Source organism: Mauremys mutica, chromosome 5, assembly GCF_020497125.1.
Source record: "Mauremys mutica isolate MM-2020 ecotype Southern chromosome 5, ASM2049712v1, whole genome shotgun sequence".
Taxonomy (NCBI): domain Eukaryota; kingdom Metazoa; phylum Chordata; order Testudines; family Geoemydidae; genus Mauremys; species Mauremys mutica.
Window position 1 is genome coordinate 89041805 of NC_059076.1, and position 22430 is coordinate 89064234.

At 40.1% G+C, this 22430-nt stretch overlaps 1 long non-coding RNA gene across 1 annotated transcript; it reads right to left on the minus strand.

Annotated features, from left to right (window-relative positions):
* Window positions 1–3545: 3545 nt before the first annotated feature.
* LOC123371896 lies at window positions 3546–22362 on the minus strand. The gene is made up of 4 exons (XR_006579999.1): window positions 22020–22362; window positions 10624–10730; window positions 5951–6109; window positions 3546–4704 (listed from the first exon to the last, which is right to left on the minus strand). It is a non-coding gene; the product is annotated as an uncharacterized LOC123371896 (long non-coding RNA).
* Between the last annotated feature and the right edge of the window lie 68 nt (window positions 22363–22430).

The following is a 22430-nucleotide window of genomic DNA, read 5'->3' on the forward strand; positions in this document are numbered from 1 at the left end:
ACACATCATTCTTGAGTAAGCAACATGAGTCGCTGCCCTGAAACAGTGACATGTAGCAGCCCTGCAGCAATAAGCCACCAAGCAATGTATATGACATATCAAAGTGCTAAGTGGCATTGACAAGTCAATAAAGCAATTTTGTTTTGCATGTTTAAAATAATGAGAAGACTATATGAGAATGTTTTGAACATTCCTATGGTATACAGTGAAGTTGTCAGTGTTCTGTACATGCTGCATAATAAAATGACTGATACATTGGTTGGTTACATGCTTTTTAATCTTTCTGTTCATTAATAATAAATGTTAGTGCTCAGGAAAAGCTGCTAGACTGAAGTCCTATATTTCTCCAAAGGAGAGTAGAGCAAACTTTGTGTTAGTTTGCCACCATGCTTCATCTCTGTGCTAGAAGGACCCCACTTTTAGGCGTGAGTAATTCATTCTCAGCACTCAAGTCAAGATTTCAGTCTCCTGAAAGCGTCAACAGAAGGTGGTATGATGTTGATTCTAGTCTACGATATTGAGACCACCACTGACCTACCATTGGATAGTAATACCTTACTGTTAGACAAAGTTTGTTTCCTTATCCAAAGGGAAGCGATGGATTCTCCATCTTCTCAAATCAAGACTTGATGCATTTCTGGAAGCTATGCTTTAGTCAAACAAAGTATTGGGCTCAATACAGGGGAACTAAGTGAAATATAATAGCCTGTGATATACAGACTGTCAGACTATTTTATCCAATGGTTCTTTCTGGCCTTAAACTCTATGACCCTTGGATAAACTATCCAACATCCTTGATATTCAGAACAATTTGGGAGTTCTTGTGAGGAATTTCACAAGACAATGCTTATACACAGGATACGCTCATCCACAAATACTTTCAACATCAACCCCACATTGGATCAATAGAGTATACTTGTGCAAAATGCCCTTCCTGTTTTCAAGTGCTTCAAGACCATTGTCAATATTCTGGCATGACAGACTCAGAAATGTAGGACTGGAAGTGACCTTGATAAGTGTTATCTAGGACATCCCTGACAGTCATTTAACTTGCTCTTAAAAACCTCCAGTGATAGAGATTCCACAACCTCCCTACATCATTTGTTCCAACGCTTACCCACTTTTACAGTTCAGAAGTTTTTTTCTTAATGTTTAACTTGAATCTCCCTCGCTTCAGTTTAAGCTCATCACTTCTTGTCCTGTCCTCAGTGGCTAAGGATAACAAATTTGTCACCTTCCTCTATACGACTATGTACATACATTAAGGCTGTTTTGCTCCCTGTCAGTCTTTTCTTCTTCAGACTAGTCCCCTCCCCACTTCCCCCCCCCCCACTTCAATCTTTCCTTGTAGGTCACATTTTCTTAGACCTTTAATCATTTTTGTTGCTTTCCTCTGGACATTCTCCAATTTCTTGACCACATCTTCCTTCAGGTGAGGCATTGTCAGTGCTGAGTAGAGCAAAAGAATTACTTCTTTTGTCTTGCTTACAGGATAATGATGCATGCTAGTTGACAATACATTTTCACTAACAGTTTATTTTCACAACTATTTTAAAGCTATTGGAGGAATGTAAATGTTGGTTTTTAAATCCATAATAGTATCACCAGCACAGCTCATTCCTTTAATTTCATAGTCTGTTACCTTTGCTGTTCATAGGAACAAAAAGGGATCCTATCCTGTAGGAAGGCTTGTATTCCCCTTTGTGGGTTTTGCTGTATTGGGAAGCAAATGTTTTGGTCATTTCTTTATTGGGCTTCTCCCCAACAAGATTTCTCCTGAGAATTATGAGGCAGAGAATTTACTTTGATAATTGTCTATTGCCCCGCTTTCAAGACATGGTTGACACCTGCCTATAATGCCTGCTACTAGGACTCTTGCTGCCATATTGTGGAATCTATGGATCGATCAGCTTTGAACGCTGCTGGTTCTCTCACTGTGTATTTCTTTCTTGGGTTATCTTTATTCGTATTCGCTTAAAATTGGTCATAGTTCACAGAGTTCACACTTTTTAGGTCATTTCCTTAGAAGATAGTGTGTCCCTAGCAAAGTAGGTGGCTACAAGTGAGGTTGTATGAGCTTTTGAGGAAGCTTCAGAGTCCCTTTTAAATGTGTGGCTTCTACTTTCCTGTCTGCAGGATCTTTTATGAACAGATCATCCTAAAGAGGTATAATGATTTTTTGCCAGGGATGCCATTTCTGTATTGACCTTCGAAAGAATGAAGAGATCCATGGGTTCTAGAATCCTGTACACTTTCAGAGTTTTCTAGTTTAACAAGTTTATCAATTGCCAAGAAGAAACAGTCACTGATAAAGTTTTCAGGAGAGACAAAAATTGGTAAAATAAAAGGACAGGTCACTTTTATAGCATGATCTGGACTGCTTGATAAGTTGGTCACAAGCAAACAATATGTGTTTAATAGGATGAAATGTAAGTGTATACATCTGGGGAACAAAGAATATAGGCCATACTTGTAGGCCTGCATGACATAAGTCACTTGCCTTATTTCTTAGAGAGCATGACTGAGAAGGTGAAAGGAAAGTTAGGTTGTCATAACAAGCAGTATCCTGGAGTCAGAATAGCTAGCTACCATCAGCAGGAACATCCTGATATTAGTAAACAAACCTAACTGCAAAATAAGGTAGGAGGTCAAATTATGTATGAACAGTCCAGGGACAGAGCATGCTGTACAGGGATTGGTTTCTGAAAAGAAACTAAGCCAAATCATGAAGTGTATGATGTAATGTATTATAAGGGAGAAGTTTTGCTGTATGACTTTCGATCTTTGAGGTATCCTGCATCCATTCAATTTTGAATCTGATCAACGCAGCGCAACTTTGTTGTATGCCAAATAAAGGAACCTGAGTGATGAGACTGGAGTCAAACTGAGTTTTTGGGGAACCAAGTGGAAAAGGTCTCAGAAACCCAACCAGGCTTTCAGAATGGGTGACTATCCTGAGAAGCAGTGACTGGCTTTAGAATCTGAGAGTTTTTTCATTTTGCAGAGTTTCCAATTCCACCCTGACAACTTAGTCACAGAAAGAATGAAGGAGGGCTTGTAAATTCTGCTTTGGATGGGAGATATTTGCACTCAGCTTTAGACTGCTTATCTAATTCTTGGCCTTTTTCTTTCCTGTATTCCTGAGACCCAAAGGAGATGTATATAGGATAGGATTTAATCTCCTCTAATTTATTTTAGCTTTACACTGGGTGGATTACATTGGCATTACTCCAGATTTACAGCAGTCTTAGAGTATCAGCAGAATCAGGCCCAGCAATGTTATTTTTAAAAGCTCTCAATTATCTTTGGGTACTTGAGAAGGGTCAAAATGTACATGTTCCAAAATAGAGGGCATTAATTTTATTTCTCCTAATGAGTATGAATTAAACAAACCAACCATAGAAGGAGAAATTAAGAACACAAGAATGAAAAGGGGCTTGATCCTGCAGCGCATTGAGCACTCTGGCCCGGGCAGTTAGACACAGGCTTAATCTTAAACACATGAGCAGTCAATGGGTCTGGGTCCTTAAGTAAAGGCTCTGCTTAAGTGCTTTGCTTGATGAGACCAGAAGGCTCAGCACCTTGCAGGATTGAGCCCTGAAGGTCTAGTTTCTTCTTCATGTGCATTGTCAGTGAACTCAGACTCTAGTTTATCTACTGTGATCAGAAAGCATGTGGCTGCTGACAACAGCATACCAGCCAGAACTATAACAGATGGTGAGGGTACACTAAAAACTTTAGGTTTCTGCATATATTAGGCAGTAATATTCCACCTGGGACTCACTTTGCCTTTGTGCTTCATAAAATACCCCATCAGGGTATAACAGACAGCCTAGCTTTTCTGCTTTATAAAAAGCATTTCCCAAACCACTGAATATCTGGTCAAAACATTTCAATCTGGCTTTTGCTTAAATATGTTTAGTTCCATAACGGTGATTTAACATCCTCACCTTCACATTTTCTAGCTGAACTGAGGAAAGAATGCAGTGGAGGGAAAATAATATTTTGACTCAAGTAGATTTCAGTTAGAATCATGTTAAAGGAACTGTGTATTTAATGATCAAAATTTTAACTACTTGCTTTTAAAAATTGTTTTTTTAACTTGAGTTGTCATAGTTCTGGGAAAGCTAGTTACTGAAGTGGCTTATGGTTCTGAAGTATTAACTAGCTGATTTGCTGTAGATTGATAATTTATATGGTAACTGATGAAAGATTTCAAGTTCCTACCTGTTCCTATCATCTCTTTGGGCTAGTCATCTAATACTCATACCATTAAATTCATAGATTAAGGCTAGACAAGATCATTAGCCTAGTCTACAGTACACAGTTACATTGACCTAATAATGTCTGTCTACACTAGAAGGTCCCTTCTGCTGATGTAACTATGTCGACTTAATAACTCCACCTCCGCAAGAGGCATAGCATTAAATTTGATATAGTTAGGTCACCGTAATGGCAGTGTAGACACTGTGTTGCTTAGGTAGACATTGTGTTGCAACATAACTGGCCTCCAGGAGATGTCCCACAATACTCCACTGCCCAGCAGCCATGTACACAGAAAACAGCCTTTCCCCTGTTAAAGGACTGGGAACTTTTGAATTTCCATTTCTGTTTGTTTGGCATGGAGAGTTTGCCTGCCCTGCTGATCATGCTGGCTCCATGTTCCAAATGGGCTCCTGCCTGGAGGTGGTGAATCTTCTGGATCTGTGGGGAGAAAAGAGACTCTGCAGGCACAGCTCCGATCCAGCCAAAGAAATGTAGACATCTACGAGCAGATTGCTCCTGGCATGGGGGAGAAGGGCTATGCCAGGGACACTCAGCAATGCCATGTGAAAAAATCAAGGAACTGTGGCAGACATACCAGAAGGCAAGTGAGGTGAATAGTTGCTCTGATTCAGCACCCCATACATGCCACTATTGTCAGAGATGACCCCACCATGACCCCCCAAGAGCAGTGTGGATTCCTCTGAGGAGTTGGAGTCCCAGGCCACCACAGACAAAACTGAGCAGGTTGGACAAGGAAGAGGAGAATGGGAGACAGATGAGCAGGGGATCCATTGTCCCAGGGAGCCAGGAGCAGTCCAGTCAGTTACAGCACAACTGAGCATCCTGCCAGAGAAGGAAACTCAGAATATGCAATTTCAAGTAATATTTTGGGGTCAAATGTTCTTATTGCTTTTTTTTATTACAGTATTTTTAAAAAAATGAGGTCGCTCTCTCCTTCCTAGTGCTCACACCAGCAAGGCAGAGGGTGCCATATGAAAAAGACTGTATGTACACAGGGATGTCCCGGGAATCCTCCATAGAGATATTCAGGAAACTGTCATGGGAGGTACTCTGCAATCTATTGTAGAAGGTTTCTGGGGAAGGCTGCCTTATTTCTTCCACCACAGTAGGACACTATCCCACACCACTCCAGTATTAATTCAGCTGGCATCATCACAGTACACAGCACAGCAGCATAAGGACCCAGTCTGTACTCAGACATTCACACCAGCTGTTCCCTTGCTGCCTCTGTTACTCTCAGGAGTGTGATATCAGCTAGGGTGACCTATGGGAGGCTGGTGGTAGTTTTCATTTCAATTACTCAAAATGCAAACAACAAGCCCCCGCTAAGTGATTTTCCACCCCTTCCCCCATGCTTTAACAAAACATGACCACAGTTTGGATGGCAGGGATTAGCATTGACCTCAGAAACTGCAAGCCTTGGGCACCAGAAAGCAACAGTGGCAATGAGCAGGGATAGGGGGTGGGAGAAAATGTTGCATCTCCCACCCCATTTTTCCAAAGGCTTTCAGTTTAGGTCCCCAAATGCTGGTCCCCAACCTCCAGACTATGTCATGTTACAAAGGGGAGGTGGCATGGTACCCTGGCCACTTCTGATTCTGCTGCAGGTTGCCCACCTAATGCTACATATGGTCCCATGCCCCTGTCTCTAGGCCATACTCACCATGGCTGGAATAGCAAACCAGTTCAATGAATACCTTGTAGAAATGAAAATCTTCTGCTTTACACTTGTGTGGATTCAGGGGAGTTATTTTATATAGCATCTTCAGCTCTTCTTCCACTCGGGCAGACAGGCTCTCCCAGATAAGATGATCCACCAGTGCTTGCATCACAATAGAAAAGTATCACTTTCTGTTGATGTACTCTTTTGGCAAGGTGGTCTGGTGCCAAGATTGGCTGAGCAATAAGCACGCATGTCCCTGTTAGGGAACCACATTGAAGCAAAACCTCCAGTATGTCCTGCACATTGCCCAGAGCCACAGCTCTTCTCAGCAAAAGGCGATTAATGGCTCTGCATATTTGGATCACAGCAACCCCCACGTTGGATTTACCAACTCCAAATTTATTTCCCACTGACTGGTAGCAGTCTGGCGTTCCAAATACTATGGCTGCAGATGAAATCAGGGACAATAAACCATGTTCCCAGTCACCCCGGTGAGAATGTTTTGGTCCCATGAGGCATTGCAAGCCTTCCCATACCCCCCTGGAGTGAGTTGTACTGTGGGATATCTCTGCATCAATGCAAGAGCTGCTAGTGCAGACGTGCTGCACCAACACAAGGAGTGTGAGTGCATATGCACAACTGACTTAATTACTGAGGTGGCTGGATGTTGACTTATGTTTTAGTGTAGACATGCCCATTGTGATTATCTTGTCTGACCTTCTGTACAGAATAGGCCATAGAACTTCCCCAAAACAACGTCCAGAGAAGATCTTTTTAAATCAAGATTGTATGCTCTTCTAAAAGTGTCAGTGACAGAATACTCCAGGACCCACAGTAAATTATTCAAATGGTTAATTACTCAGTTAAAAATTTATGCCTTGTTTCCAGTCTGAAAGGGCACATGGTATTATATACAGAAGTAACTGAGTTTTCAAATAAAACCTAAACTGCTGAGAGTTACAACTCCAGCTACTGTATGTCCTGCAGCAGCAGGAGATCATTATCCTGTGACAAATTCCATTCTAAATTAAATTCTCTTCAATATAGCAGCAGTAGGGGCCAAATTTCCACATGGAGATGTGGTTGCATGGGGAATTTCTTCCCCATTAATTTGATTGATTGAATTATTTACTTTTTGCCAAGCTTTAGGTACATATTTCTAATATAATATCAGATGAAAAATAGGTTCAGCCACATATACTGCAACACAAGAGCTGTCAGGCATAGCTGAAAAGGAAGAATTAGCTTAAATTTGCCTTTAATTTTGTTAAAATGGTTGTACAGATTTGTAACATAGAAACTAAAGTTACAAGCTGGTGCATTTTAGAAGAGCATTGGGCCAATTAAAAAAAATTGGATATCAAGTTACACTTCATGTACACATTCCTTTCTGGCTCAGGGATCACTGCAAGGGAACACTGTTACAGTGTAAAGAGCATTACTGCAATGCTCAGCTCACCAAATTATCAACTCTAACAACAGTTACAGCTTTACACAATATAAAAAACAAGTAAGAAAGAAGAAGCAAAGCAAAACTAGGGGATTTATTCTCTCCTGGAAGCCTGTTTATGACTCCTACTAACTTCAGTGAGTGTTGTGCCTACTCAGTAAAAATCAGACTATTGCTACCAGCTCCTTGGATGTTCTAGCAAGGGGAGAGGATGGTGTGGGGAACCATTCTTCACAGTGCATTCACCTATGAACAGTTTTAGGGCCTGGAGCAATGCCCATTGAAATCAATTGAATGCAGCCTATTGGACTTGAATGGGTTTGGATCAGGCTCTTACTGTGATTTCCTGCACAAAGTGGTGGGTGTGTTTGGGGGAAAAGAAAACCAACAAAATGAAGGGGTCACCCTGAGCTGAAGGGTCCTCATTAAGCCAGGGGCTCGAATACCAGAGCCCTGTGAAAGTAAGAGAGGTGGGGACACACGTGTCCGCCAGGAGGTGTGAACTCTCCCTAGGGGTCCCCTGCCTCGTTTAACCTGTTCCTCCCCACCAATCAAAGACTTAAATAGGCTTAATTAGGAGCCTCTTTGTTATCAGTTGTGGTGGGAATGTCTGTCTACCCAGCTTGCTAAGAGCTAAAAATCACTAAGAGACTGACCAGCAGAACAAGCGGCCAGCCTGTACAAGTGCTCAAAGGGCAGAGCAAGCAAGGTGCCTTCGTCCCCAGGTGGGAGGTGAACTCACACAGATGTGCCTCTGAACGCTGGGTCCTCATTGATCAAGGACAACCACAGTGAGTGGGGTGTAGCCTGATTTGGGGAGGGTTAGTAGGGACAGTGGAACTTATCCACTTAATTTAGTTGTATTTAATAATTAATTTTCTAATTAATTAGTAATGTTAATAATAATTAATAGATATTAATAATATGGGTATGGCTCGCCAATATGTGTGATCAGAAGATAAAGTTCGTCTTGAATCAGGCTTCACAGAATTTATACAAGGAGATTGGTGTATGTGACAGAACTATACTGAGACAGAATTAGTCAAACAAGACCTTTTATTTAAAATCAATGAAACAAGAAGTAAATGTAAAATGTTAAAAGCAGTATGAGATTACAAAGTTACAAAATATCACAGTTCTTTAAGAGATATGATATGATATTACACAGTTCTAAATGCACTTTGCAGCAATAGCACTCAGAAGATTTCACACCTTTGCTAGAGGAAGTTATCAAGAAACTGGCTATGATTTAAACCCTTCCTAGTATAGATGCTTTAGAGTAAAACAGAAATAAGTTCATACTTACAGCTGTGAAAAGAAATACCATCAGTAGTTGACAGCCTTCAAAGGAGAGACGGGGTGAGACGATGGGAAATAGCTGGATGTATCATCTGCCTTAATGGTGGATTGTCACACCTTTTATAGGGAGAAATCCTTCCTCCTATGCCCAAATTTGTCTTTCCCCCATGGAAAGGTGAGGGTACCTGTTTTCATTGGCTGACCTTTTGTGTGCGTACTAATGACTGCTATATAGTAGCTTGCGGGTGTACGTGTTACATTTGTGGTCAAAAATACCCTCCTTTTTACCCTAACTAGGTGAAAGGTTAGCAGACATTCAAAAAGTCCCTAGACATTTGCGTAGGTTTGTCTCCTATTATTACTTTTCTGAGTACGGGTCTTAAAGGTTGCTTTCAGCATCACAGAGGAAATAGGCCAGGATGTCTGGCTTAGAAGTTTCTAGGTATCTTGCGTTACAGCTATTGCAAATTCCTATTAATCTATGCAGCCTACACACTTTTATCAAAAAGACATTTTATACAGACCAACAGATTAATCCTCAGGGCTACAGGGGTATGGTAAGGGAGCAGAGAGGGACACAGAAAAGGGAACTTTTGGTTGTAGAACTTAAGAACATGAGGCAGAAATCACTGCCCCCACACATTCTGGGGTGGGTGTCCCGCTCAGTTTTATGTTAATGAATCCTGCTTGTGACATTTTTCCTAATTAATGTCAGGTGACTTCTCTCCTTTCATTAAAAGCTTATTTTCTATACTCAGACTCTGTGCTTGCAAATGGGGAAGTATTGCCTCTCAGAGGTGCCCGGGGTGGTGTGTAATTTTCCCAGGTTACTGGGTCGGGGCTCGAGCCGGTTCCATATTGATGGAAAGGAACCCCTAGAGACTGAACTTGGCCCTAGCTGCTGCTGGCTCTACCTGGCAGAGGTGTTGCGCTATTAACATTATTGCACGAATCAAGGCTGGTGTTGTCCCTTGTTCCTTTCTTGTCCTGACAGCCTGACCCTGGACTCAAGAACAGAGTCCTGTTGGTATCACCACTGTCTCATGTGTCTATTTCCTCTTCTGAACAAGCCTAATTGTTTCTGGGACCTTCCCCCACTCTTGCACATGTTGCTAAAATGGTTCAATATATAGTTTATTAGTGACCTATACTGACACAAGTGTAGCCATCTTAGTCTTTATTCAGGGAAATTAACACAATCCCTCTTTCCTCAATTGTCTATTCGTTCCTTTATTGTTCAGATTGTCAGTGTTCAGACTTCGTTAGAGATGGTCAGAATTTTCTTTAAAAAATGGCATTTTTCAAACATTTAGATAAAAGGTAGCTTGACAATGACTCCCATGGAAAAAAGTATTTCAAAGCCAAACAAAAGTCATTTTAGGAAGTTTTGACATTTGGTTTTGGAATTTCCTTTCAGAGGTCTCACTTTTATATTTTATTGTTTCATGACATTTCAGTAGTAGTGCACAACAGCAATACTACAGACATGCCATAAATATAATAGTTGAAATATTCTAATTTATTTTTATCATTAGGGGTAGCTGCTACTGATTGAAATCTCATTTCCTGTTTGTGTTGTGCTTAAATCGTGAAACTGATAGTATTTGCTACTGCTGATATACCATGAAATCTAAAAATAGAACTAATCAGATGTACTACCATCTTACATTTTTGGTTTAAATTCAAAATAAAATGTAAAAATATAGAAGTTTCTCATGAACAGACAATTCCAAGTTGAGACCAGCCCTGCTAGTCTGTTTCTTTTTTGCTTCTCACAGGCTTTGCTGAGTCATAAGTTCTAATGCCTGGCCTGAGCTCCCACCCCTTTGTTAGCATCACTGCCCCAACCAACGCCTCAATCAGAATTTTCAAAGAATCCTGTGAACACACAAAAACCTAGGAACAGTCATCTCCCAATACTCACCTCTCTGATCTCACAATTTCTTGCTGCATCTTTAATACAGTTTAGATCGCTCCTGCTGGAACCTTCTCTTTCCTGTTAATTCTATGCTCTACACTGGGCTGACAGATCTGACAAAATAAGAGAAAGCTGAAACTAGCAGGGGAAACACACATAAAAGTGATAGGAGAATTGAGACAGGCTGTTATGAGCAGATATGCAGTTATTAGGATTATCGTTAGTTAATGGGCAGGGAAGAAATGTAGGGAACATAATGAAGTTAGGGTTATGAAACTGGCTTGTTAGTACTTAATGAGGGAAATGGTTACATCCCCAATGTCCTATCAGGCTCTTTCCAGCAATCTAAGTGATAGGTTGAGTAGGACACAGGACTCTGCTACAAGTTTTAAAGAAATTATCTATATTTTTTTCATATTATGCCCTACACCAATTAAGGTCTGCTTTGCAGAAAAAGTCATTTTAAATGAAAAATTTTAGCCATTTTATTGATAATCTGTAGTTGTATCATTATGTTCTAGGTAATTATTAAGGAACAGGTATAAAACTGGGGTTGGGCAGTTTGTGTTGCTATTAAAAGCTGACTTTCATTAGCATTAGTGGCTTAGAAAGTGGACAAGGCAAAGGAAATTAAAATATGAGAAACAAATAGTTAAAGCTATTGCTTAAAATTAAATACTTTGTGTAGATCTGAATGAAATATTGACACATTCAACAGTCATTTGTAGGACCTGCTGATGGCTCTCATTTTCTAAATGTATGTGTTTTGTAGCTTTTTAAACTTTCGCATACCTAGACAAATGAACAGCCTTAGGTCTACTGTAAATTTACAGAGGTCTCATTGTATCAGACAATAGCCAGAGAACAATAATGCTCAAACTATAACCCCACATCTTAGTTACACTCTCTGACATGCCTGTTATGTTGAGAGCAAAGAGAAGAGGTATGTAGCAGTCATACCAACTGGGGAAGCCCCTTTTGTTAGTGTTATTTCTTGGTGGAAGGATCTGCTCCATTTAAGACCTCTTTAAATCACCAAAGAGGCATAAAGGGGCCATGCTGGAATGAAATATTGGTCCTAGAGAAGCCTAGTCTTTTCCTATATCATTGTAAATGAGCAGCATCTCCACTGAAATCAAACAAACAATTATACCAGGTTAAGCCTTGATTCTCTTATCATAGCAACTTTAATCTCAAAATGCTGTACCTGGGCCCTTTAGAACCCTTGTACATAGGGTGACCAGACTCCTGTTTTTAAAGGGACAGTCCTGTATTTAAGCCCTCCTGCAGGTGTCCTGACTTTCTTAAAAACAGGCAAACTGTCTGGTATTTTCTGTCTCCCTTCCACCCATTAGCACTTGCAGGTCCTGCTGTTGGCCGGATCCCGACTCGCCAGCTGCCAACCCACCAGTGGTGAATGGTGTCCAGTGGCACCACAATGCATCCTTAGGGTTTAATCCCTTCCTGCCCATGCTGCAGCCAGGGGACAGGAGGCAGCTAGATTATGTGGGTGGCCTTGAGCAGCACCCTGGAGGTGTTAGCTGCCTTTTGAAACTGTGCAAGCAGGAAGGGACAAGCTAATTCCAGCCACAGGGGATTGGAGGATGGGATGAACTCTGCAAAGACACAGGCCAGGTCATCCCTTCCCCTCTCCCCTGTGGCTGGAAGCAGATCTCATCCCATCCCTCCTGCACAGTGCCAAAAGGCAGTTGCTGGTCACATTCTGGTACGAACCCTGACAGAAATCGAGAGGGTGTGTGTCATGTGACTTTACGTGCCCCCCCCCACATACGTGTTGCCTCAGGAAGACACTGCATCAGGTACTAGGGGAGGCTGAGGAACTCAATGATTTATTTGCCTCAGTCTTCACTATTGAGGATGCTGAGGAGAATCCTATCTCAGGCCTGCTCTTTCCTGGTGTGGAGAAGGGGCTATATTAACTTGAAATTGATATGAGATGTTCTTTAGGATAAGTGTGAAGCAAAGGTGTATATTGTGGGACAAAGACTTCTAGGTGCACAGAGAGTGTCTTGGACTCCTGGATGGAAGCTCCACCCACTTGATATTTCAAATTCAACCTCCCACCCAAAGTTTCTTTGATTGGCAGCTGAGGGAGTTGGATCTAGACTGCTCAGGAAGGGAATCATTGACAGACTTGTTAGATTTGGTTTTTCCTAGTCCAGTAAGGAGGAGTGTTACTGAGTGCTATTATATTTAATCTGGTTATATAAGAGAGTTCATTGGTTTTTCAAACCAGAAATCAGAAGCATAGTCAGTGGATTTAGAAGAAATTTGCAGGCCCCTCAAAAACAGAATTTGGAAGAGCTGTCAAGATCAGATATTTAAAGGCAAGAGAGGAAACTTAGAGTAAGAAGGCTGTTCTACAAAAAGAACAGGAGTACTTGTGGCACCTTAGAGACTAACAAATTTATTTGAGCATAAGCTATGTTCATATACATTTGTTAGTCTCTCAGGTGCCACAAGTACTCCTGTTCTTTTTGCGGATACAGACTAACACAGCTGCTACTCTGAAGGCTGTTCTAGTAACCCAAAGACACCAGTATTGAACAAGACAAGTGCCCAGGAAGGGACAGGTTAACAAAGATGTGAACAAAGATCTTTGTGTACAAAGATGAAGTATTCAGAGACTGAAGGAGGAGGCTGGAGCAAACTGATCACTTAAGTAGGACCAAAGCACCAGATGTCATACATTCAAGGATTGTGAAGAAGTGCAAGTATGAATTAGCTGAGCTACTAACAACAATTTTGACTTGCATTAACATACAAACTACTGCCCTAGAGGATTGGAATGTATAAGTGGGATCACCCATCTAGAAATTATCCAGTGAATTCGACTCTTAAACCCTACATCTATGCTTGGCTTGATTGGTTGAATCAATAAAGAACACCTCAGGATCATGATCTAATTGGGTCTAACCAGCATGGACTCAAAGAAAAATGGCTTCTCACTAATCTCTTAGAAGTCTTTGAACAGGTTAATAAATAGTGGATAAAGCTGAACTAATAGACATAATTTAGTCTTCCAAAAGTTCTTTGACAGGGTCCCTCAGAAGAGGCACTTAAGGGCTTGTCTCTCCAGCCCCATGGTGTGGACTACAGGGCTGAGTTGCAGTGCTCACTAAAGAGTTGTACTGTAACTTCCCATTATAGACCTACTAGTGCAAATTAAAATGTTAAAGCAAACCAGATACATTAGTACTACAGGACACCCAAGTAACTTTTTTAGTTTGTGCTAACAGGGTATACATGAGGTAGTTACACTGCAACACTTGAGTTCACACTGTAAACCTCCCGCACCCCACCACCACCAGTCTGTATTGCAGGGCTAGGTAACAAGCCCGAAGAAGTTAAATAGTAATGGGATACAAGTAGGGTGGCCAACTCTCCAGGATTAGCCTGGAGCTTCCAATAATTAAAAAATAATTTTTAATGAAACTTCTTGTGTGATGAAATCTCCAGGAATACAGCCAACCAAAATTGGCAACCCTATTCATTTGCTGCTGCAATCTGTGGTTCAAATGAAATCAGAATTGGCTGTATGAGGCAAAGTGCTATATCAGATCAGTATGGTAATTCCTATGCAATCTACTTGATTACATAGACACACAATACAGCTCAAAGTGAATTATAAAACCAAAATTAAGTGTAGGAGTTTAAAAATGCAATCTGAAGTTCAACCATTTTATTTAGCTAGAAAAACATCTGAAGGATGCCTGATCAAGCTTCCCAAAGGAACAAACAAGCAACTAAAAAGAAAGCCAAATAAATCATGTGAATAAAAAACGTCAGTGGCTCTTTCCCCATCAGAAGCACTCTTTAAATAAATTAGTTTTCTTTACATGTTGTGATTTTGCCTTTTCTTTGAGTGGTTATTGTTCCTTTGGGAGGATGTGTTTCATATTACTATTTTATATTGTAGCACAGGTACACGAAGCATAAATCTAAGCCAGTTTTACCAGATGTCAGAAATGAAGCAGCAAGTAAGAGTTCCCTTCCCTGCAGAAGCCATAAAAACATTTCATTTTGCCACAGTTAAAAAAAGCTTTTGTTCTTTCTACACCTTTTTCTTTAAAACCATTAAAGATAATCCTAAATCATTTGTAAAAACTAAGAAACCCTCACAATTGTTGGTTCTAAAAGTAACTATAGGTGATCCACTAAATAACGGCCACAATATAATTGAATTCATTATTCTTGCGGGAGGAATTGTATTTTAAAAAAATTAACACTGAGTCTAAATAGTAGAAAGAGGTGATTTTTAAGATGAGTCAGATAATCAAAATGATCCTAGAGTCAAAATAGAGTGAGGGAATAACAATTTTTAGACTCCATACAGAGGTTTCTTAAATATCACAAAATTCATACCTTAAGAAAAAGGTCATACTTCATGTAAGATTCCATTTATAAATAGGTTGGTAAGGATTCAGACATGATTAACTGTTTTAAATAATTAATCAAAATGTGGATTGTGATAGTTAACATCTCTACTTGCTAGATTCTATGACTTATTATAAACAACTAAACATATACCGTAACATGCTTAACATTTGTTCGCCCTCTACATTTATAAGTGAAATTTAATATTAATGTGAGACCCAAAAAGGAAGCAGAAATATCCACAGTTCCATTAGATAAACATCGTTTTGTTTTGTTTGGAAATCTGTCTAGGACTATAAACCTTTGTGCTTCATGGCATAAACCAACTGAGTGTTTTGGAGAAACTTCTCTCCCCTCCCGCCATGGGTAGATTGTTCCACACTGTCTCCACCCACTCCTACAGTACAGGCTAGTGTCTGCACAGGTCCAGCTTAATAGTGCTATAGAGGCAGCTGAACCACCCCCCCCCCACACACACACAATTCACATGCATATCTAGGGACACATACTCTGGTCCGTCACTATTAAATATTTACATAGTGCTGTATACTGCATGGTGTGTTACAGAGTTAAAATGGCATAGTCTCTGCAAGCTTTCGGGGGAAATCTGCTTCAGATAAAATTAGAAGTAAATATAATAGACATGAGGCAAGAAGGGGCAAACGCTAAAACCAAAAAGTTAACAGGAGCACAAAGAAGAATGAGGTCTCTTTGGAATAGGGAAGAGTGGGGTAAATGTCACAAAGGCCTCATGTTAGCTGCTACAGCATAATTTTATAGCCTGTCAAACAAGAATATTATATTATGTGTACATGTCCCATAGGCGAATGTTGTTCTTCAAACGATGGCATAGCTCTAGCCATCTGGCATTTCTGATGCTGACATGTTATTTCCACAAATATTAGCTTTCAGATATCACTGATATTGGCTTCTAAAAATTTAAAACCAAGCCACTCAACAAAATAATCTAAGATAGCTAGGGCAAGAATTTAAAATAATCTGATATTTACAGTAGGCAATAGTAGTGGGGGAATACACCTCTACCCAGATATAATGCTGTCCTAGGGAGCCAAAAAAAATCTTACTGTGTTATAGGTGAAACCGCATTATATCAAACTTGCTTTGCTCCGCAGGAGTGAGCAGCCCCGCCTCTCCGGAGCACTGCTTTACCGCATTATATCCAAATTTGTGTTACATTGGGTTGCGTTATATCGGGGTAGAGGTGTAGTTAAGTGACAGTCTTCTCTGTAGGCCTCAGAGATAACAAAATGCTGAGATATTTTGATAATTATGCCTAAGAAATATGGGTTTTCTTATGATATACAGACACCTTGCTGTAAGTAGTAACTTGTATTTTGAGTTCCATCCTGCCCTTGCTTTCAAAAAAACCAACACACAATGGCAAACTAAACATAGGCTTACTTGGGAGCATGACTGAGTTAATTATCTATTTCTCCCTGCAATGTATTCATAGGAGTTTTTTAAATATATAAATAGCAACCTGTTTTCCTTATCAACTTGACCTATAGTTTGTAAAGTATTTTGGGATGGAAAGAGCTAACAGTATATAAATAACTGAATCTGTTAGCTAACACTTAATCTATACAAGACCTATGTGGAAATGCTTTTGGGAGAAATCCAAGATAGAATTTTTACTGGGTAGACTAAAACTTTCTTTCCACAATAGTTTATGAATTGTGAGCCTGGCATCTAAGCAGGTAAGTGAAAATTTGTTTATGTTTGTGACATCAGGAGGACATGAACGTAAGAATGCCAATGGCATGTTCTTTTCATTCTGTTGCTTACTTTAGAAAGGGATAGCAAGAGGAAAAAGGTAAATCGTATTTCACTTGTGCTTATGCTGTCAAAGTGTCTTTGCTTTTTAGTAGCTATCACTCACCTCCTTAAGAATGTAATAATTGGGAAACAGAAGTTACTATGTTTAAAACTTATTCTATTACTATTAGAATTTGTAGTACAATTCTTTTGCATCCTACAATATTCTCTCATTACACTCTGTGAAGAAAATTTTGGGTAGTTTTTAAAAGTCAGAGTTTAAGGCCAGAAGGGACCACCAGATTATCTAGTCTGACCTGCATATCACAGGCCCCCCAAAACCACCCCATACCTGCATGCTAACCCCTATAACCAGATTATAGGTGACAGAACACTAAATTGCTACATGCCACAGGCAGATAATAGGCATGACTGACATGCAACAATGTCTCAAGGATCCTGCAATGATAGGGAAATGGTTAAAGTGAGAAATACACAGGTGTCAAACTAACTTAAAGGATTTACCAGTATGCCGGAGTCCTGAACGGGGGCGTGGCCTCAGCCAGAAGAGGCGGGGCCTCAACTGGCAGAGGCGGGGCCTTTCAAGATTTAAAGGCCCTCGGACTCCGGGCTGTGCCTGGGAGCCCCAGGGCCTTTAAATCACCCCGGAGCTCCCATAGCAGCCTCTAGATTATGAAACGAGAAACAGATCACCCCAAACAGAAACAAACACGTGACCAAAGAGTTACTTCTAATTCTCACGGACCTTGCATATTTTTTCTCTTGCCTGTAGCTATTGTCCTCTGTAGGGGAAGTTGGATAAAGATTTGATTTCCATTTGATATTGCACTGATTTACATAAAGCAACCTGCTCTTCTGGACTCTCTTCTAACCAATAAGGTATTTTCTATGAACATAAGAGGTAAGAACAATCTTTTTCAGAAAAAAGTCATGAATTCTTTAAAGAGGAGTGAAATTTGTTCTTTTTCAGGAAACCCCTGCTAATGGAACTAGACCATGGAAAACTTAAGGAGGTGGATTGTAAGTGAAAGAGTTTCTATTCAGAATAAGAGTCAGAGTGTGGCTATAATAAAACATGCTAAAGAGCCCTTTATATTCACGTTCTCAGATAATGAGCGGCACCTAAACTGCTGTGAGCAACCAGCCAGAAATTTCGGCTGCTAAGAGCAGCTGCAGAATCAGCTAAAACAGGGACCTTTGCACATTCAGAGAATTTTCTCCAGTTCTGATTAGATGTGCTGGTTGTCTTTTTACTCCAAATATCCCCCTTCTTCAGAGTTTCTTCTCCTCAGTTTCACTCCGCACCCACCCTTCTTACAGTCTTCCCCCCTGCCTTGGCCTTTTCACACACCCCTTCACCTCAGTGACCCCTCTCCCCATTTAGCTGATCCCCTCCTAACTAGCCCCCCACCCCAAAAATGTAATGTAACCGACAGGAGTGTTTACAGACATGGTTAGCCATCACTGTGGATTACTGCAAGGAATCTATCCCTGCACCCCCTCCCCACTCTTAACATTGCTACATCTGTGCAGAAGGAGTCAACATTTATCTTAAGGGCTTGTCTACATGGAGACTTGGCCTGTCCACACCAGGCTCTTACCATGGAGCTGCAGACCTCTTAATTAAATTATGTAAGGAAAGTTACCAACTGACACTCAAATTCTTGCTTTTCTCTACATATCTGAGTTTTAACAGAGTATCAAAGGGATTAGAAGCCTTCAAGAGGAAGGAAATATGTAGAACTAAGTTACTTACAGTACCTGATGAGGATCAGTAAAGACAAGTTAAGTTTATAATTAGGGCTCAATGATTCAAAATAAGGGCATTTATAATCTAAGAAAAATCATTTAAGTATCAGTTACAAGAGTCTTGATTTTCAAGAGAGCAAACTTGAAATACGGCCATGATGAGATGAAGAAAAAGTAAGGACAAGAGCACAGAAAGAACAGAAGGTGTTTGAAGAGAACTCAGTTTATGTACAAGAGTTTGTCAAAAAATACCGCAGGAGTAAATTAAAAACAATTATATGATGCAATCAAGGGCAAAAGTCACATGAACTATGATAATTATCAGAGGTCTGATTCTAGGTTGCCCTGCATCTTGTGTCATTTTGACACCAATGCAGACTGTATGCAAAGTGTTACCATTCTGAGCTGGAAGTGTTTTACACTGACTTTGTATGGACCTTGTATTGATGTAAGCTACACAGATGCAAATAACAGAGAATCAAGACTCATATGTAGAGGACTGGCGAGTAGAGAAAGATGCATCCTGAAATACCTAACTCACTTGACAGCTTATGTGTAGTGCACAGATACCCAGCAGAACTGCTGCTGTTGGGGATTTCACTTTGAATTTGTTTGTCTTAGATATTTATTGGCCTAAATGTATATCCCAAAGCTCTGCTTCTGTTGTGTGTCAAATATGTACTGTACTCTGGGTATGTCTATACTGCTTCAAAGGTGTGATTTCAGTATGGTTAGACATACCCACACTAGCATGTCTAAACATACTGAGACATGGCAACATATAAAATCATGCGTGATGTTGAGAAAGTGGATAAGGAAAAGTTATTTACTTATTCCCATAATACAAGAACTAGGGGTCACCAAATGAAATTAATAGGCAGCAGGTTTAAAACAAATAAAAGGAAGTTCTTCTTCACGCAGCGCACAGTCAACTTGTGGAACTCCTTACCTGAGGAGGTTGTGAAGGCTAGGACTATAACAATGTTTAAAAGGGGACTGGATAAATTCATGATGGCTAAGTCCATAAATGGCTGTTAGCCAGAATGGGTAAGAATGGTGTCCCTAGCCTCTGTTCGTCAGAGGATGGAGATGGATGACAGGAGAGAGATCACTTGATCATTGCCTGTTAGGTTCACTCCCTCTGGGGCACCTGGCATTGGCCACTGTCAGTAGACAGATACTGGGCTAGATGGACCTTTGGTCTGACCCGGTACGGCCTTTCTTATGTTCTTATAACACAGACTGCAGCACAGACTACCAACACAACTATGTACCCAGTGTCCTTGGTGTGGAAGTTCATGCTGTTGCTTCTACATTGATATTTTTAGACATGTGAGGGTAAAAGCTGATTGCAGTGTAGACATCTTCCATAGAAGCTAAGGTTAACAGCTGCTCAGTCCAAAACAAGGAAAAACATCACTTTTTCTTGCAGGCAGCTGATGGTTAATGAAATTATATGATCAAAAAGAAGGTGATAAAAATAAGAAAAAAGATAGGAAACTAGTAAAATGGTGCTTGCTAACTATTGATAAGAATCCTTTTCTGCTCCTCCAGCTTGCTGTATGCTTCACTGCCAACAGTAAGAAGTCATATTTTTAAAACTCCACTATTAAGTAATGCTTTGGCAGTGAGTATGCCTCTCCCACTCTCAGTAGATTATACATTCTGTTCATTTGCTGTTTATATTCCTAGATTAGATATTCATTCTAAGAAGACTGCTGTGTAACTTGCTATCAGTCACATTACTATCAGTTGGTCTGATTATTTCTTTGCCACAAGTTTGCTTATAAATTTCTCAGAGGAAAAACATGTCCTGTTATGTTATCCCTTACTTTCTCCTGTAATGGAATTGTTTATCAGATTGTTCTCTTTATATGTCAGCATTAGTCACATTCCCCTCTCCTGTTGTTCATATAAATCTCAGCTGATCAAGTTATAACTTTACATCTTACATAAGTGATGCTATCCAGAAACAGTTCTTCCTGGTCTGGAGTACATTAGACAACTTGCCAAGGTATGGACACTCTAAATACACTTTGTTTTTAAGTTACCAATTCATATAGCAAATCAAGGTAACAGACAGATGCTATAAATTAAGTTAGTATAAATTAGCCTACTTCCCTGTAATTCTAATTACTACAATGGGGCTTTGCTACTTTATGCCAGCTGAGGAACTAGATAGAATTACAGAAGCCAACTAGTTATCTTTTGTTTTTGCAATAAGCACTAGGGATTTTCTTGCAATATTGACTTCAATTGTCCTGAACAGATGGACAAACATTTGTCATTTTACTCTGAAGCCTAAAATGACATCTGAAAATCCCATTACAAACAAGGCATTCCTCTAGATATACAGCAGAATGAAATTATAGTGCATGTGGAACTCTGAATTAGATTACATCATATGTTTAAAATATTTTATTAATAAAATAATGCTGTGATTCATGAACCAGAAGCTTACTGAACCTTAAAAAACAAAATGCAACCATGAAAATAAAAACTTAATTTGTTAGCAATGTGGCGCACAGGAATATTCACGTAGAAATACAAATATATCTCTAAGTAATTGCTTCATTAGGAAATAACATGAATTCATGTGCTGAGTTCAGGAATCAGCAGTTAAAAATATTAGTCATAGTCCCATCATATGCTAGGTATGTACTTGAGGAAAGCCAAGTCCAACTGGTATATCTCACCTTGAGGATATTAATTTGAATTATACAGTAGCATGTTGAAAGAGTTAGTGTGGTTAATTAGAGATGAGTTCCCAACAGTTAGCTTCTTAATTAAAAGCATGGACTAAATAGGACATTATTTTACTTTTTGCCATCATGGCAATATTATAGTACAATGTGAAGTGGTACTAGATCTTGCACTGGAGAAGATTACTGGTCTCATTTAACCATTCACTAAAATTTGTTTTAAAAAAGTAAAGAAATGAAGGTCTGCTTTCCCCCCCCCCCAGGATGTTATGATACAACTAGATTTATGGCCTATTTAAAAGATAAAGGGTACATGACTGCCTGAAGAAACTTCTTCAAAGTTTTGTTGCTTGGATGAGATCAGCAACTGTACAGATAATTAGACAACTGCTTGATTGTGTGTTTTGTCTTAACATGACTAATAAGTCCCCTAACAAAGCTAGACACCAGTTAAACAATGTAATCCCTTTTTATTACTTACAAAACCCCATAGATGAACATGGCACTTACAAAGCAACGAGAGATAGCAATCCCAAAATAATGACACTACTGCCTGCAACACTAGATAGTAGTGTTGCCTTCCCAAACTCTTATCAGCAGTGCCTTTATACCACACCACATTTGCTACTCTCTTTGTTCTAAAGACAATATACATATCACTGACTAACACAGGATTCAGTCTTGATGTCTCCTATTGGACATTCTGGGGATTAGATCCACCAGCCTGCCTGTGATGGTGTCCATCCCCCATTTTACCTCATTCTGCTGCTCTGCTCACTCCCAAATCTGCAACTTCCTCTTTGTGGTTTGGCCCTCAGGCTAGATCACTGAAGTCCTCCCCTTCCAGGGAATTCAAGGGCCTTCCAGATTCTGCTGTCTGGGGGGCATCTCCAATGCTTTGTACCACTACCCAGTGGCTGGTAGAGGAACTCAGCCCTGCTCTCTATATTGGGTTCCAGCCCAGGGACCCTGTAACATGCAGCCAAAGCCTATATCACCTTAATCCTTACTACTGTTTTCCTGGGCTTCTTCCTATTCTACTGGGTGGTCACATCTCTGGGTTTGCCAGCACCTTTACTCCCTCCACTCAAGATGTGACTCCACTCTACCTTCCTACAGCCCCTACCCGTTGCAGGCTACTTGGCTATATACTGGGCATCACCTGCT